The 19,143-nt window shown below is 40.7% G+C and overlaps 1 pseudogene; it reads left to right on the forward strand.

Moving 5' to 3' along the window:
- LOC134462780 (von Willebrand factor A domain-containing protein 5A-like) overlaps positions 1-8,027 on the forward strand; it is a 73,760-nt pseudogene extending 65,733 nt beyond the window's left edge.
- The last annotated feature ends 11,116 nt before the right edge of the window (positions 8,028-19,143 follow it).

Here is a 19,143-nt window from a genome sequence, read left to right on the forward strand (position 1 = left end):
GTTCATTATTTGTTCATTATTTACTAAGTGTTATTAATGCTTTATAAACAGAAATTGTTATAGTGTTACCAGTTTATCTTATTACATATCTTATCTTACCTGAACAGCGCTCAGTGCAACCAAGAAGAAGGACAGCAAGGCCGGTGTCCTCATGAAACCTTTACCCTGGCTGAGAAGATGGGGGAGTGCTGCTGGTATGGACTGGGGGTGAAACATGGCCCGGGCACTTTTGGTTTAAAGGGACCCCTCATAATTAGTGCAGAACTGACTCACCGGTGTGCCTATATTTTGATATATTTTTCACATTATTGAAAATAGGGGCCAAAGAGGGTGTGGGGCCCACCGGGAAATGCCCGCTATGCCAGATGGTCAGTCCAAGCCTGGTGCTGCTGGTATTGCAGACATGTAGTTTTGACAACCTCCGCCATGAAACTAATTTAATTTTTCTATGAGTATTTAACGTTTGTGCTCATATTTCACCTGAGGAGGCAGGGGAGTGCTGCTGGTATGGTAGACATGTACAATAGTTTTCAAGTGTATCAGAGGGCAAGCTCCACTTCTGGAGTAAAATATATAACTTTGGGTGCGCGAAAAAGCCACAAACGTAAGGAGGAAAAGAAATCCACACTCACGAGCTGAGTCTCATTATTTATTTTGATCAATTACCTTTACCACCATGTCCACAAGCAGGCGTCTTTCAGCTCACAAGCCATCACCAGTGCGGATTTTTCCTCTTCTTTAGACATGTAGTTTTGACAACCTCCCTTTTGCTATGAGTCTTTGACTTTTGTGCTCATATTTGAGAGAGCTGGTACACATATAGTTTTGACAACTATCCTGACACTAATTTACTTTACTGTAAGTATTCAACTTTTATTTGTGCTCATATCTGATCAGATAAGGCAGTAGAGAGCTTTACTGAGTCTGATGGAGTGACCATCAGATGTGTGGGTGTGTTCTGACAGTCACACCAATGAGCCTGGCTCTTTGGTGTAGCGGTCAGAGCTCCAGTGTTTTACCCCAGAAGGTCCGGGTTCGAGTTCCGGCTGGGCAACTCTACTCCCCTTCGCTACACTGACACTCTACCTAACATTTATTTCTGGCCATATCTCATATCTTATCTGATCTTATTTCTTTCCACCAATACTCCTGTGGTGATAGAGCCAGAGGTCTACACGTATGGAGCCTCTACACGCGAAGCGGAATTTGCTGGTATGTATTTATCCAAACATTAACTTTTTACATGCATTACATTTCATCATCTTGTTGAATCAAGTGTTTCTTTACTTTCAGACATGTACAAGTTTTATTCTTCACCTGACATGTTTTGATGTTGTTGCATCCGCCTTCATCAGACTGTCTAATGAAATGAAATACAACATTTTATGGGGGGCGACCCCTAAATCCCCAGCGGGAATGAAGTGGCCCTCATCTTTTCCCCATGGTGTGGTCAACCCTACTAGTTCTAGGCGTGATGTTTTTCCTGTCGTCATTAGTTGTTGCATGACAAGTGTAGGAGTTATGAATTATGCTTCAGGGGAACCAATACAGTTTGTTTGTAGCCTGTTTGATATATAGCCTATATAACAGAGAGCATATTTCAGCACAAATTAATCAAGCTACCGGTACTTAATATTCCCTACCCATACAGATTATGAACCATTGAGTTCAGTTCACACATGGCCCCTTGTGGCAGCAGAAGTTGCAGTAGCGAATGAACGAACACTCAACAACCTCGGACGATCTCATAACCCCCTTGTTGGAGGTAAAGAATATCCCTACCCCTTCGTGGCATATGCACTTATTATTCTGTACATTTTCTATGTTATAACCTTACAGTCACCAAAATTGTAATGGCTATGTCTTTATCTGTTACTTCTCAGTAATGTCATAGCAATGTTGTTATGATGTAACTGAGTATTTTCAGCAAATAGTGAGTAGGCCCGCCGGCGACCCCATCTGGAGTAAGAGGCTACGTGTACTTTATTACACTAATAGTTGTTCCAAAATAACAAATTAAATTCACACTTTTGTTAAGATTAATACTGTAAGTACATGCTAAATAAGTGCATATAAAGTATACAATTTTTTAACCAGAGTCCCATCCAGACCCCTGATTTCCCAGACAACTGTAATGTAATGTAATGTAATGTATTTACTTTTTATTTATGGTCTCTTTGATCTTGTATCTCTTCTTTTGTGTTGTTAAATGAAAGCCAATGCTCCTGTGGTGTTATCCCCAGATCCCCATCCAGACCCTCTCCTCCAGCTGGTCTCCCTGCAGTAGGCCTCTGGGTCCTGGGACATGGACTCCTGCTTTGCTCAAGTGCTGGGGAAGACAGACTCAGAGTTGGCCAAGAAAATGCCTCAAGGGGTAACAAACAGCCCACCATACAATTTCATCATATGAAGAACAACATTCGCTTAAGAGTGATTTTACGATTCGACTGCGCTTTTGGCAAAAACAAAATGTCAATTATCAGTATTTTTTTTCAACTAAATGACCTAGATGTTTACATAGTGTATATATTTAAGTTTCCAAACAAACAAATTGCCAAGCTTAATCTTAAATCATTTGATAAATACAAACCCCAACTCCGATGAAGTTGGGACGTTTGGTAAACAGTGAAGAAAATCAAAATGCTATCATTTTCAAAACATTCAATCTATTCATTAGATGGAGAACAGTGAAAAGACAACATATTAAGTGTTAAAACCGAGAAAAAATATTGTTTTGGGGGACATATGTACTCATTTCTAATTTGATAAATCCAACACGTCTCAAAAGAGTTGGGACGGGGATCAGTGAAATTTAGTAAACATCCAAATAAGATAAAACAACAAAGAAGAACATTTCAAAATGAATTGTACTGACGGACAATATAGGTGTCCAGGTATAAGATCATCACAGAGAGGCTGAGTCACTCAGAATTAAAGGTGCAAAGGGAATAATTACCATAGTTATTACATACATTTTTGAATTCCCTTTGATTTACCACGATTGAGTGTATATAAGACATATTTTTGTTAATAAAATCATTGTATAGGTCCATGACATCATGAAATATATATTGGCTGTAGTCTCACTCTAATTCCTGGAGTGCTAGAGCTATTGAAAATTGACCATATTAAGAATGCTTAATGCATGAAAATGATACAGGGGTTTAACATTCTCCTAAGCACCTGAGCTCACTTGAAATAGACCCAGAAGACATGGGAAACTGTCCTTTCCTTACAGAAGTCAGCAGAAGTTGTAGAAGTCCATTCTTTTTGACAATAATAGAGCATTGCACATCCTGTGCTACAGTGAAAATGGACCATCCAACTTGTGTTAGTGCTAGCTTCAAAAGTCAGCCTCCATGATGGCATGCGGATGCAGTAGTGCATTGGTTAAGATGTTCTCACTCATCTGTAGAGTTAAATACAGTGCTGAATGGTATAAATGGGTTTTAAACAGCATGAAAAGCCACTCATGCATTATATTTTGAAGGGAGATCTTCGATTACTGCCACATAGTAAGGTCAAATTGCATTCTCTACTATGTTTTAAGAGTTTGGCTCCATCATAAGGACCAGCAGGTGATAAAATGGTGGGTTTTTGGTCAAGACCTGTCACACTGTAAGCACTACAGAAAGGAAAACATTGCAAAACATGACAAGGAATACACCCACCATTTAAGCTGGTGAAATCATGTCCAAGATAGGAATTAACACTGTTTTTTATATAAAATCATCTCATCGGTTAATGTATTTAACTGTTAAGTGTTGTCTTTTGTTTTGTTTTTAGTCTTCCTCGACATTTGCTGCCATTTATTGTCCCCGTCCCAACTCTTTTGAGACGTGTTGGATTTATCAAATTAGAAATGAGTACATATGTCCCCCAAAACAATATTTTTTCTCGGTTTTAACACTTAATATGTTGTCTTTTCACTATTCTCCATCTAATGAATAGATTGAATGTTTTGAAAATGATAGCATTTTGATTTTATTCACTGTTTACCAAACGTCCCAACTTCATCGGAGTTGGGGTTTGTACTCTAATCAAAGCGAGCATTTGCTTGATTATTTTGTCAACAGTGTTATGGACAAATACTATGTCATTTCAAACATATAAAAATACTACAGAGTCGAATCAACGTACGTTTGAAAGTGCTTATGTCCCTTAAGAATAATGTTGTCATTATGTGCAACTGATATAGAAAATGTGATTGTTGAGCTTCATAAGTAGGATTTTATGATTCACTGTGATACAGACTGACACATTTTTCATTATAAATCCCTGTAATGTCTGATTTGAATTTAGTCACCCTCCTTACACAAGACTTCCTTCTCCAGAGATAATCCCTAGTGTCTGTTCATAGGATTTTTCCAACACATAAGGGATCAATAGCACAAAAACACTTTCAAAACAGTCAATCGTGTTACTCAACTGTGTTACGGTCAACAGTGCAGGGGAACAAGTCGGCACTTTTTTAGGAGAAAAAACAGAGCAGACAAACCCATCTCCCTAGAACACAAATTATTTTGTTTGTTTGTCTATCAATATGGAGATAAATTGGCAAAAACATACTCCTCCTCAACTGTCATAGCTGATGCGTAACACCATTGACGGTAACACGGCTTGACATTTCAGCCATTTTTATGGTGTTGTGCTAACTCAGAAGTTCCTCAGAAGTTCCACCACAACACCTTAATCAATTCATGTATTTGTATGCTTTATCTGTGTTTTTCTACATGTGATTTCTAATTCAGATTCTTATGAATATGTTGATAACACAGTTGACAGGCAATTTTCCCGCTATGAGAACATGAAAAAGAATGGATTAAATTATGGAAGGATGGAGCTCAAAACTTACCAAAAAGTCTTCCCATATCCTGCCAAAGAGGTTATGACATCACGTGATGTTATTCGTATGGCCTAAGACCAAACCATTACTGATTTATGGAGGAGGTTTCAGACCGTGACACAGTTAACACAGTTTTCGTGGACACACACAAAATGGCAAATTTCATGTATAATTGAAAGCACAGTGATCTTTCTGACAGTTTTGTCATATTGTGGTGATTACTGTGAATCAACATTTGCAATCGTCTTGGGCAAAACAAGTTTCTTTACATGCTAATATGAAGACTGAATCTGACATTTGGAAAACAGGACAGCATGAAAACGCCCAAAACCAGTATTAAATATTCATTCTTGCTGAGGGAAATAATGCCATGTCTTCACTTTCTGTATTATATGAAAGATAAATGTGTGCTAATGTCCAAAACATCATTGGATGCAATAGTTAGTGGAATTGGCAAATAAAATCCATGGACTTAACTCATTGGCTGCCAGCCATTTTCATAAAAGAGTACCTCGGAGTGCCAGAGATTTTTCAGCATTTTGGGCGTTTTTTGGAGGCTCACAGAAAATTGAGTTCTGTGTCTATGTCAACGCCATACCTATCAAAACACAGATTAGACGCTCATCTGTCAGCAGAAAAAAACGGTGTCTCTCTACCCCTTTCCGTTCTTTCATAACCATCTGTTGAAATTAAATGGATCATGACAGCAGGTGCCCCTAACTCCGGGAACTCCCTCCCTCTCCCTTCCCCTCTGATTGTGCGCTCTGTACCCTCGTTGGAGAACGAATAACAGCTGGTTTATTTCCTCCAGAAATAGTACCGTGCTGTGTCTTGTGGGGGAGGGAGGCAGGTAGGCAGGCAGCTCCGCTTAGCGTAGCTTACTGCAGCTTCTTTGGCAGAGCGGACAATTTGCAGATTGATGATTACTGTAATCATGGTTCTGCTATAGTGATCTTGTCATATATTGTTCAATGAATTTTCCTTTGATAAAGTACTGATCACATATCCAACATTTCACAAGCCGATTGGAGTGGTGAAGGCTAGCTGGTCTGAGGCTAAGTGCAATGCTTTCTCATGTGAGCTGACTGTATCTGACCAGACACAAAGGCTACTCTTTCCAAGAATCTGCAACCCCCCTGTCTTTTTGATGATACAGTAAGCTGATCATACTATACAGATCCATAAAAAATAACTAGAATGAGTAAAAATAGTTGACTTACCAAGGCTCCTGTATTTAGGCTTAGTTGTAAGTTGTTAGCGATTTCGTGCTAGCTAGCTAGCTAGCGTAGCAAAATTTATAGCCAAGCATTCCCAACATCACCACTAGTCCTGTGCATTCTCCTGTTAGATGATATTTTGTAAGCATCATCCTGATGCTGTGTAGGCTGATCACATTATCCAAAATGAAAGGTTGCCACACAGATCATCTCATGGTGTATTTTGGGCAAGCTAGCTGCAATGCCTTCTAGCTAGATAGCAACTGGGGGTTGTATTTTGGTCATGAGAGGAAGGGGTTTTTTTTGGTCAGGCTCTGACACTAAAATCAGTAGCCTACCTGTGTTAAAATCAGAGGACAAGAAAGTAGACTACTGTCACAGGTGCATTACTTTCAAAAATGATTTTGCTATGCTACTTTTGAGATTATAATAGTAAAAAAGGGGTGTTTTTGTCTTGACATTTCCTCCTGGTCTGAATTAAGCCATGCCTTGACTGTTCCTAAGGACACTTCTGCCACCTACAGGAACAGTTAGAAAATGCCTAGAGGCTTGAAATTTATACAGAAGATAGGTCAGACCGTCCTCGAGGCCTGGCTGTAAAAAAACGCAATTGTCGGCGAACGACGTCGAAGGTAGGGGGCGTCACTATTTGAAATGACGTCATTCGACGGCCAAGGCAGCCAATGAGTTAAAAGCGCAGTCGAATTGTAGAATCAGTCTTAAGTTAGCGCTACTGTGCATGCAAAGGAAATGCATGAAGGAAATGTGCATTGCTCTAACAGTATGTACAGCAATACTTTCAGCTTGGTCACTACAGTACATTGCATCCATATATGTATGTTCACACACACACACACACGTACNCACACACACACACACANACACACACACACACACACACAAACACACACACGCACACCTACTCTACCTGTATAAGTAATTAGACACAGTAAGACATAATTAGACACAATTAGACCTGTGTAACATTCTGACTTTGTGTGTGCGTGTGCGTGTGCGTGTGTGTGTGTGTGTGTGTGTGTGTGTGTGTGTGTGTGTGTGTGTGTTCAGGTGGACAAGGCTGTGTGGGCTACAGTTGTAGCTCTGATATGGCTCTATGGGTTCCAGCTTCCAGGCCGGAATGAATGGATACTGGTGGCCATGAAGGCAACATCCTGGATACAGGGCCAGAGAGGTGTGTGTGTGTGTGTGTGTGTGTGTGTGTGTGTGTGTGTGTGTGTGTGTGTGTGTGTGTGTGTGTGTGTGTGTGTGTGTGTGTGTGTGTGTGTCCCAGTGCTGAAGCATGCTCGTATGTGTGTGTGTGTGTTTGTGTGTGTGTGTGTGTGTGTGTGTGTGCGCGCGCATCTGTACGCACAGAATTTTCTTGTGCTTGTATGCTGCTGTGATAATATGTGCTCGTGTGTGTGTGTGTGTGTGTGTGTGTGTGTGTAATGTTTGTGTGCTAATGTGTGTGTGTATGTGTGTGTGTGTATGGCCCTCTACTGACGTGTGTGTCCTTGTACTGATGTGTGTATGTGTGGGTGTATGTGTGTATTTGCGTGTGTGTGTGTACTGATGTGTGTGTGTGTGTGTGTGTGTGTGTGTGTGTGTGTGTGTGTGTGTGTGTGTGTGTGTGTGTGTGTGTGTGTGTGTGTGTGTGTGTGTGTCCTGTGTTGCAGTGAGTTGTGTGCCTAAGTGTTTGCAGGCTGGGAATGCTCTGCTTGGTTGCCAGGTGCAGCAGGAAACACTCGGACTCTGAAGACCTACAGGATGCCAGATGCAGCAGGAAACATTCAACGTCTGAAGACCTACAAAACAGTCTATTCTTATAATACTACTGAAGATCCATAGCACAGACCTTTCTATTATTACAATGCTACTGGTGACCTACAACACAGACATGTCTATCATGAAAATTAAGCTTTTTTTGAAGCATAAAGCTTTCATGGAAATTGTATTGAAAAATTGATGTTTCAAACTCTATAATGACATCTGCTGGCAGAAACGCTGAATTGCAGCTTGAACCAAAAATCCCTAAATAAATACATTTATACTTGAATAAAAAATCCTTCACGACTGCCTTTTAAGACCAAATTAATGGCTTTTGTTGTGTATTTTAGTCACTGTAATGTGATAGGCTATGAGTCATGGGCATAAAAATGAGGGCTTATTTTGTCCTCAGGCTATGCCCCCTACCATAGCCAATGCATTTTCCAGCCAGTAATCGTACTTCCCCAACCCACTTTCTTTGGTTTAGACCAGTCTTTCTCAAGGGGGGCGCTACATCCCCCCAGGGGGAGTTGGGGAGACCCTGGGGGGGGCGTTAGAAGGATACAACTGAGTGAGGGTGGGGCTTACTACCCATGGGGGGGCATTAGTCTTTTTTATTTTTCAATACCAAGGGGGCGTTGGTGGACTTTGGCGTTGGGGTTCTTATCAAGGGGGCGTTTGTTCAAAAAAGGTTGAGAACCACTGGTTTAGACTGATGCAGACTGACTTACATTTTGTTAGGGCAACTTATTATTTGTGTGGAAAGTAACCCAGAATTAAGCTATAATGTGCATCAGGTCCTGTCTCGGCCTGCTCAATTCTGTATGGTCTGGTTGCTTCTCAGTTCTCACCCTCTTCTGTTTTATCTTTTGGTTTCACATCATGAGTCAGGTACTCTAGTTACACTCACTTGGTGTTTGTAAACAATTCTCAATGCTGCTCAGGGTCATCAGTGCTCAGTGTTTTTTTTTTTTTTACAATACAGGGACATTAAAAATGGTCCCCAGCCATCTTAATCCGGCCCCTGATCACAGTCAGGAACTGTGTTCAGATGGTATAGAACTAGACATTTATTATTATCATTAATGACAACATTCTAGTTAACAGTTTCGTGTAGAGCCTCTTGGTGACAACATGACTCTTAGTAATGTAGCAATGTTGTTACGATGTAATTAAAGGCCAACTTCCGATAAAACAGTTTTACTCACTCCTTTTGAAAATCGGACGGTCACCCCAAGTTAAGCTCACATGCAAGGCTTTCATGGCGGTGCGTCACCTCGCCTGGCTGTATTTCCCGGTGTTTCCCAATTGACATAAATAACAAATAAATAATGCAGAGAAACTAGCGAGTCACGAAAGCCTTTCTGTGTTGCGTTACATCGCCCACAAGAGTTTGTGCCGACCCATTTCTCTAAAAACATGTAGAGTAATTTTTTTCTGCTAGTTTTCAAAACAAGCAACGCCTGGTGGCCGGAAACCTAGCTTAACTTAGCGATCAGCTGGTTGCTACTCTCAGGTACACACACAGCACAAAGCCTCATCCATATAGCTAGCTCACTCTGGTTGCTCCGTGCCTGCAGCTCGCCTAGGGGTCGCTGTCGAAAGAGCACAGCCCTGAATGGAGCCTGCACGCCTCCGTTGGCGCCCTAGTGCAGTACCACCCGGGGAAGTGGCGACTCTGTTTCCCATTACATTCTCTCCAAGAACAGATGGACTGAGCCAATCAGAGATGCATTTCCACGAGAACAGGAGGAGTGAGCCAATCAGAGACGCATTTCCAGGAGAAACCCGGAACACCCTCTCGTTTCTCCACAAGCCACCATGCTAACTTGCATAACGACTTGAAACAAAGCAACCAGAACGTTTTTTAAAACAAGACCAACGCGTAACACATTCAATAACAATGGGGAACACAGCAATATTAATGAAATTAAGTTGAGAGGCCATCTTTAAGCTTTTTCATCAGACAGTGAGTGCCATCCCATTTGCATGTAAGGGCTACAGAGAGCAGGGAAATAGTCCTTTTCTGTGTCCCCACTGCCCACCAAGGGGCTAGGTATTGATAGACTATTTGCAGAAATACAAAGACCTCAATGGCTGAAACATTGTTCTTGAATAAAACAGAAAAGGAATGTATTGTTTAGTGGAGCCCTCTCAAGCAAAAACCTGAATCAGTCTTTGTCCTGCACCTTGACCAGGGATGTAGTACCAGGGATTCTTAACCATAGGCCCAAAGCTGGGCCGTGCTTAGAGACTTCAGGGCCGCAGAAAAGTTTTATCCTCGCACTGCAGGGCCGCGCAGGCTGTGCAACTGCTTTCATTATCAAATAAAGATGCTGAGGACAGCGTGCTTCTACTCTAGCGTTTTTACTCTAGCGAAGTTCTGCTGTTCCACGCACCACTGTTTTTTAAAAGTTGAAGACGTGAAATACAAGATGGCAATATAGTACACTTAGCAGAGAATGAGAAATTACCAACCGGTGTGAAGCGTCTTCTCTCATCACGTAATTACAAAATAAGCGATTGGAACGTTACTCAAAATGATTCTGTTTACTGACAAAACAAAACCGTTATCCATGTGTCCCCCAAATATATTTATTAAAATAATTTTGCATGATAATAGGCTACAGAGCTTTCCTTTTTGACACCCTGCCTTAAGCTGAGGAATTCATGTTCTCGCATCGCATCTGCACATCAATGATCACTAGGGGTGAATCTCCCATTAAGGGTGGTTTATGCCTCGAGATCAGCGTCCCTGCGTCGTGATGCCGTGAGCCGCGCAGTTAACGCAGGTACTCTGGGGCACCTCCCCAAAATTGTGTCTCGACGCAGGGAGTGATGCAGACAGCGCCGGAGTGAAGGGTGAAAATAGGTCTCTGATTGGTCCTCTCGAGTCGAGAACAAGCTACTTCCTTGTTCTAACCTTCGTCGGTCTACGGACTGTGAGCTCTTCATTAAATAAGTTGCCCGTGCTTTGTCGTTTCATTTATTTACACGAACCAAAGACAACACGTGCGCTTGCAAGTTACGACGCTGAAGTTATTTGGACAGTTGAACAGTGTTTCCGAGGTCGAGGAAACATTCCGCTTCGTCCTCGACAAATGAGCCACTTCTTTGTTCCAAACTACCACGGTGGCTGCCAGTGTGATCAAACATGTGCGTGATATAAAGATTTAATGTTTCATTGTCATCGAGTCTGTGAAGCTAAAAAACAACCGACACGTCTAGGTTACTCTTTTAGACAGGTCATCAGCTGGGAAAATTAGGCCTTTCGTCCTACCGCACTTTTCTCTGTGGATTACTGACCAGAAGCCCTATTGGAAGAAATTAAAACATGGGGCCACGTCAATTTTTGGTCAGAATTCAATATGGCCGCCATTTTCCAAAATGACTTGTTTTCATGCATTATTACATTGTACTATAAGGTGAAATTCATGAACGATGAACTACTTTCAGCACTATTCTGTCCTAATTCCTTACATACATGTTTACAAAGATTGACTAAACTAAAATAAATGAAAATAAAGTTGGCCACCTTGCAATATCCAAAGGAAAGTGCTGAAAATAATGATTGAAATGCACATACAGAGTCTATGGCTGCGAAAATTAGGCCTATTGTCCTGTCAGGGTTTTCAGTGGATTACAGACCAGAAGGCCTATTGAAAAAGATGAACTCTATGCGCTCCAAAATTCAAAATGTTTTCTGTTTTTCAGAATGGCAGACTTTCACACATTTTTCTCAATACTGTAAGGCCATAATTACCAATAAAGATGACATATTTTTCAGTTAAATTGTCATAAAGGTTGTCTAGAAAAAGGCATGAATATATATGAAGAGCTCTTTTCCAAAATGAGATATATCCATTTTATAGAATGTTGGGAAATTGACATTTTTGTATTGGGCATTCCATTGAATTGCATTGCAAAATTAATTTTATAGAGGTTTAAAAAGTATATTCCCAAAACATTTGAATGGCAAGAATTCACACATAGATTATAGGACTACTTAACCCTCAATTCCAATATTAAAATGCAAAAAGTCAAAAATGGTGTATATAGCGTTTTGGAAAAGAGCTCTTCATATATACAGCTCCAGGCCTTTTTATTAGAATACCATGAAAAAGTTGATTTATTTCCATAATTCCATCAATAATGCTAAACTGTCATGGATTGTAGATTCATGGCCCAGTTTTTTAACTATTCCAATCATTATTTTTTTTTTATATATATACGTTGGACTTCCAGATCAAAAAACCCATGAATTGGGGAATTCGCATTATTAGAATATTGTTATAAAATCAATTTTTTCTTCATCAAAATTCGAGTCACATTAAATCAGTTGAAATTTGGTACTTCCTACATAACATGCAATGGTCAATACTTGGTTAGGATATTCTCTGTCTTCATAATGGCCATGATGCGTTTAACATTGAAGTCAATGGCAAAACAGTGCATGGGAGTTATGGAAGCCCAGATATCCTTGATGCTTTGCTGTCAGCTGTTCTTGTTTGTTGACCTGGTGCCCCACACTTCACTCTTCAATATACCCTGTAGATTTCCATGCCACGTTTTGGTGTTAACTCACCAGTTTAATTCTAACTCAACAGAAATAAAACCCCATTCATTTTCAATGGGGTTTAATTTCTGGTTATTTACAATTAAACTGGTGAGTTAGCGCCAAAACGTGGCATGGAAATCTACAGGGTATATTGAAGAGTGAAGTGTGGGACACCAGGTCAGCTATACAAAAACAGCTGACGGCAAAGCATCAAGGATATCTGGCCTTCCATTACTCCCATGCACTGTTTCTGCCATTGACTTCAATGTTAAACGCATCATGGCCGTTATTATTAATAATATTAAGACAGAGAGAGTCCTAACCAAGTATTGAACATTGCATGTTGTGTATAAAGTACCAAGGTTCAACTGATTTGATGTGCACTGATGTGAAACAAATTTTGATGAAGATAATTGTGATTTTATTACAATATTCTAATGATGCGAATTCCCCAATTCATGGGTTTTTTGAGCTGGAAGACCAAAATGTGTAAACATAAACAATTTAATGATTGGAATAGTTAAAAAACTGGGCCATGAATCTACAATCCATGACAGTTTAACATTATTGATGGAATTATGGAAATAAATCAACTTTTTCATGGTATTCTAATAGAAAGGCCTGGAGCTGTATACACGCGGGGTGGACAAAATAACTGAGACACCTGTCATTTTAGTGTAATTTACTTCCTCTGGCATCCACAGTTAATCCTGTTGGATGTGGTTCATCCTTCTTGGTGGGATGCAGACCAGTGTTAATTTTGTCAGCTTTTTTTGATTTAGTCGTAGTCTTAGTCACAATGACGAAAATCAATTTTAGTCTTAGTCATATTTCAGTCATTGCCTTCCCAATTTAGTCTTAGTCTTTGTCTAAATGACGAAAATCAATTTTAGTCTTAGTCAATTTTTAGTCATTTTAGTCATTTTAGTCAACACTGTACATAATAGAACTTCTCCACACACTGCTTCTCTTTTTGAACATATATCATTGACTGGACAGAATAAACCTTCTCCGCGCACTGCTTCTCTTTTTAACATGTATGACACTGTTCAGAATGAAACTTCTTCACACACTTCTTCTCTTTTTCTCTATTGTATTTAACAGCAGTGATAATTTAGTCAGTTTTTTTAAATTTAGTCTTAGTCTTAGTCACAATGACGAAAATCAATTTTAGTTTTAGTCATATTTTAGTCATTGACTTCCCAATTTAGTCTTAGTCAAAAAAGGGCTTTGACGAAATATTTTAGTCATAGTCATGGTTGACGAAATTAACACTGATGCAGACATTACCTTGGATACTGTGGCTCTTGATACATCACAAAGACTTGCTGTCTCGGTCAAAGATGCAACAGTATTTCTCCTTTTTGAACTCTGACTTGTCACCCATAATGTTGTGTGCATTGCAACATTTTGAGCAAAACTGTGCTCTTACCCTGCTAATTGAACCTTCACACTTCACTTTACTGGTGCAATGTGCCATTAATGAAGATTGGCCAACAGGCTGGTCCACTTGAGCCATTAAACTTCCAACACTAAAATGATAGGTGTCTCAGTTATTTTGTCCACCCCCTGTATCTTGCCACTTTGAAATATCCAAAGGAATGTTGTCAAATGATTGAATTTCACAAACACAGTGGACTGCTGAAAAAAGGCATATTGTCCTGCCAAACTCTCTGTGTGTGTGTGTGTGTGTGTGTGTGTGTGTGTGTGTGTGTGTGTGTGTGTGTGTGTGTGTGTGTGTGTGTGTGTGTGTGTGTGTGTGTGTGAGAGATCTAATAGCATTTTCTCTGCGGAAATGCAGTAAGCTTATGTCAAAATATGTAGGCCTACCTTATGTTAAGAAAGCTGCTATGACATATGGAACTTGTCAGTAGGCCTATTTGGCAATTATTTATTTGAAAATCTGATATTGAAAAAGTTGCCTCACCAGCCATAAATCCCAGCGCACGTCACTGGTAGAGATAAGTAATGGGAAAGGCCCTGTAAACGCGTCTTGAATCAATGGTCAGCAGATTCATCACAAATAGCAAACAGAGCTGTCACAAATGTCAGAGAAGCATTCAAATGTATGCTATGAATGGCTCTGGCTTGATGCGCTATGAGTGGATTGGGTTTATCATTGAATATAAGAGTGAGCTCAATTAATACAGTTTTTCCATTACAAAATGCATTAGTAGCCCTAACTTACTTCATTAACCGTATTCAGACTGGGCTTTTTGGCATTCCTTGGCCTGGGGGGGGGGCTCTTTTGACCCCCCCCCCCCCCACCCCCCCCCCCCCCCCCCCCTCATAACTCATGAACGGAATACGGTATGACCACCAAACTTTGGGGAGATGATCTACATATGGACATCTATGACTGACATAATTTTTGTGTCATTATCTGGTATTATGACGTCATTATGACATCATATGATTATAATGCCTAAAATATCGCCATAATGTATTTTCCATCAAATTTAGGTAATACACTTAAATTTTAATGACTATATGCTTCAGACCACTTTAATGGCAGAGGAGCGCCACAAGGAACGGTGCTTTCCCCCGTACTGTTCACTCTGTATACGACAGACTTCAGCTACAACTCTGCAACATGCCACATGCAGAAGTTCTCAGACGACACTGCAATTGTGGGGTGTATCAGAGATGGTCAGGAGGAGGAGTACAGGGGACTGGTTGACGACTTTGTGGGATGGTGTCAAAACAATCAGCTGCACCTGAACACCACCAAAACCAAGGAAATGGTGGTTGATTTCAGGCGCTCCATCCCACCCTTGGTGCCTGTCTCTATTGGGGGAGAGAAAGTGGAGACTGTCAGCACTTACAAGTACCTAGGAGTGCACCTCGACAATAAACTGGACTGGTCCACAAACTCAGATGCACTCTACAGGAAAGGCCAAAGCAGGCTCTATTTCCTCAGAAGGCTGAGATCCTTCAATGTCTGCAGCCGACTTCTGCTTATGTTCTACCAGTCTGTCATGGCCAGCGTGCTCTTCTTTGCTGCGACGTGCTGGGGAGGAAGCATCAGGAAGAGAGATGCTGGACGCCTTGACAGACTGGTGAGGAAGGCGGGATCAGTGGTGGGCATGGAACTGGAGACACTCACCTCAATAACCGAGAGCAGAACACTGAGCAGACTAGACTCTATTATGGACAATCAGCACCACCCCCTTAACGCCACCTTCACTAACCAACTGAGTCTGTTCAGCCACAGACTCCGTGCTTTCACCTGCAGGACTGACAGACTAAGGAAGTCCTTTGTCCCATGGGTAATTCAGCTGTTTAACAACACACAGAAGGACACTAAGAAGAACATCATCATAGGGGACTGGACTGCCTGAGATGCCAGAGCTGGCCCAGCCCGGGAAACCTCTTGGTGTGTGTGTGTGTGTGTGTGTGTGTGTGTGTGTGTGTGTGTGTGTGTGTGTGTGTGTGTGTGTGTGTGTGTGTGTGTGTGTGTGTGTGTTTGTGTGTGTGCTGTCCAATAACTGCACTAAGGAACTTTTGACCCTTGACCTCTGGACATACTTGTGTTCCTGCCTACCACAAGCAAAGACTGTGATCTGTCGGAGCTGGCCCAGTTACTGGGGAACCTCTTTGTGTGTGTGTGTGTGTGTGTGTGTGTGTGTGTGTGTGTGTGTGTGTGTGTGTGTGTGTGTGTGTGTGTGTGTGTGTGTGTGTGTGTGTGTGTGCTTGCCTAATACACTTACCTGTACTTTACTGTGACATTGTAAGAATGTTCAACCCCTATCATACTCTGTACACTGCCTACTTCTACATACTATACTATATCATATATGTATCCATCAACACTTGTTATCTACCTTAACTGACAGAGTATGTTTTTCTGCATTGGTCTATCCCAACTCACAGAATGTCTTTTTGCACAATTACCTTTTATACATTTATTATCTCTATTATTTTATTTTATTTTCCCCACCCTGATGACTATTCCTGTGTTTATTTTTGTCTTGAAATGTCCATGTGGGCTTTTGTGTATTTGTGTATTTATGTAAGCTACTGGATACCTGAATTTCCCCCTGGGGATCAATAAAGTTACTCTACTCTACTCTACTCTACTCTACTCTACTCTAATGCTCACAAAATTGTCTGATGCTAATGGAAATAACAAAAAAATATGAAAAAGGAACAATAATGAGACTTAGATTAGTGATTTTTGGTCAGACATACCTGTCAGAAAACCGTTGCCATGGCAACGGCAAAAATGATAAACATAATCTTTTGGTACTAAACTGTAGCCAACTAAATTTTATGAAAAGTCACCAAGTTTCGTAGTCATAGCTTAAGTCGTTAAGGAATTATACGACATCAAAGTTGGTGCGGGCACTTTTAGCTCCCCCCCAGTCTGGATAGGGTTAATAAGCTGCTATTTTTGAACAGGATTAAATTATTTTTAAATAATAATAATAATAGCCTAATAATAATATAGGCCTAATTATATATAGGCATGGGCAATATTAGATGGGCCCTGAGCCACTCTGCACCGAAAAAAATGAGCCTCAACATCAAAAAGGAGAAGAATCCCAAGAATCCCTGATGTAGACTACACTGACCTTAACAAAGGGGAAGTGGGGGGCACTTGGATGACAAAGGTTGTATTGAGTATATGAAAGTGATAATGCAGCACTGCAGGGGACAGTACCATGCAAAAACCATGCGAAAGTGAAAACCCAACTGGGAAACACAAACTTCTATTGTGATTGTGACACAAAATTACGAAATTGCATTTATGCCTCACCCGTGCAGGGGAACAGACCCCAATGGCACCCGAAATGGAGCAGTGTGGCGGGACGGTATGCTCAGGGTACCTCAGACATGGAGGAGGATGGGAAAGAGCACTGGTTAATTATTTCCCCCGTCAACCTAGCGGGTCGGGAGTTGAACCAGCAAGTTTGACGCTCTAACCGCTTCCCTGAAGCCAGACTATACCCATGACTGACTACTCCCACTTCCACTTCTACTTAGTCTTGTGACATAGAGGTGCCCTTGACGGTCTACATTGACAATGGCCAGTCTGAAAAACATTTTAGATTAAATGCTGCAAATGCACCGCATGCCAATAACTGGAGTAAAGAAAACAAGATGTCAATCTTCATGAGAGTGCTGTTCTTTATGAACTTTGTAATCCCGATCACAGCAGGTAAGTGTGTCTGAGTATTGAATGAGGGGGGTGGTTGATAAAAAATGTCATTATAAACATTCATCTGAAACTGACTAGTTATCTAAATTTCTTTTTCAGTCAATCACACTCTGTTGATTGCCAGCACATGCATATCAAATATCACAAGGTTCTTCCCAGCATATGTACAGACTACAACTCTTGACAACGAAACAGTTAGTGTATATGAGATTGACCACCAGAGAACCATTCCCTCTCCGGAATTCCAGGATATGGACCAGGAGCACTGGGATGCCCGCACGAACCAGTCAAAGGCTACAGAGACAGCTTTCAAAGCAAATATTCCTAGAATGAAAAAGTCTTTGAAGCGTCAGGGAAGTAAGTGGGTGCAACAATCTATATGCAAAAATATAAAGTCATAAAGGACATAAAGAAGGATGTCTTAGGAATGGTCATTTGACATAAAGAAATTGATTTAATCTCCATGAATGAAATTATATCAGAGGTCTATGGAATGGCTCTCAGCAACAAAAAATCAACAAAAAATCTAAACAAATAAACAAAAAAATAATTAAACATTTATTTAATAGTATTAATAAGTGTATAATACATTGGACAGAATTTCATATGAAGGGTTTATTACGTTAATAGTTCTGTCCTTTTCACCCTTGCCGTGCTAATTTATACTATCTTTTTATCCTTTCATCATTTAGATATCCATGTACTCCAAGGAGAAGTTTCTTGCAATTGGGATAGGGGAACTAATGCCACACAGAGTTATATTAACTATTATTTTGACGGAGTGCTCACGAAACCTAACATGCTGAGTCTTTCAGAACCTTGCAAAGAGAAATGTTGTGTTGAGCTTCTGAAGACTTACGTTCATTATCTGGATTGGACAGGTATAGCTCTTAAATATGTTTTAAAATGTTTTTATGTTTTTTATTCAATTCCATTATAGTCAGTCAGGAGTGTCTGAATACAACGACTGGTTTACGTTCACATCAAAAGACAAACTTATTGTCGACAAACTGACACAATGTTATTTACAAAATATTTATCCCATCATTCATGTGCATAATTATACCACAGTTCTGTTGACTCATCTAGGCTACTTTGCCTTTTGCTTTTGCTACTCAGCCAAGCCCATGGTGGCTGTGCACAGAGAGTCCGAGTGTTCAGTGGTATGTGAAGTTAAAGGTTTCTACCCAAAGCACCTGATCATCACCTGGATGATGGGTGGAAAGGAGTTGAAGGAGAATGTGAGAATGGGAGAGACAGTGTGTACTAAGAAGAGAACATGCCAGAAATCAGCTGTACTCACTATGCTACCTAAAGAGAACGAGGGCAAGCAACTCACCTGCCAAGTGGACCATGCATCTACTGAACAACCCATTATGAAGAGCATAACAGTGGAGAACACAACCAACTACTGTAAGCATAAAGCAAGCAAAGATGATAACTGAACATACTGTAAAATTGTGTGTGTGTGTGTGTGTGTGTGTGTGTGTGTGTGTGTGTGTGTGTGTGTGTGTGTGTGTGTGTGTGTGTGTGTGTGTGTGTGTGTGTGTGTGTGTGTGTGTGTGTGCAATGTTTGTGTGCTAGTGTGTGCATG

Source organism: Engraulis encrasicolus, chromosome 14 (genome assembly GCF_034702125.1).
Source record: "Engraulis encrasicolus isolate BLACKSEA-1 chromosome 14, IST_EnEncr_1.0, whole genome shotgun sequence".
In the NCBI taxonomy this organism is placed as follows: Eukaryota; Metazoa; Chordata; class Actinopteri; order Clupeiformes; family Engraulidae; genus Engraulis; species Engraulis encrasicolus.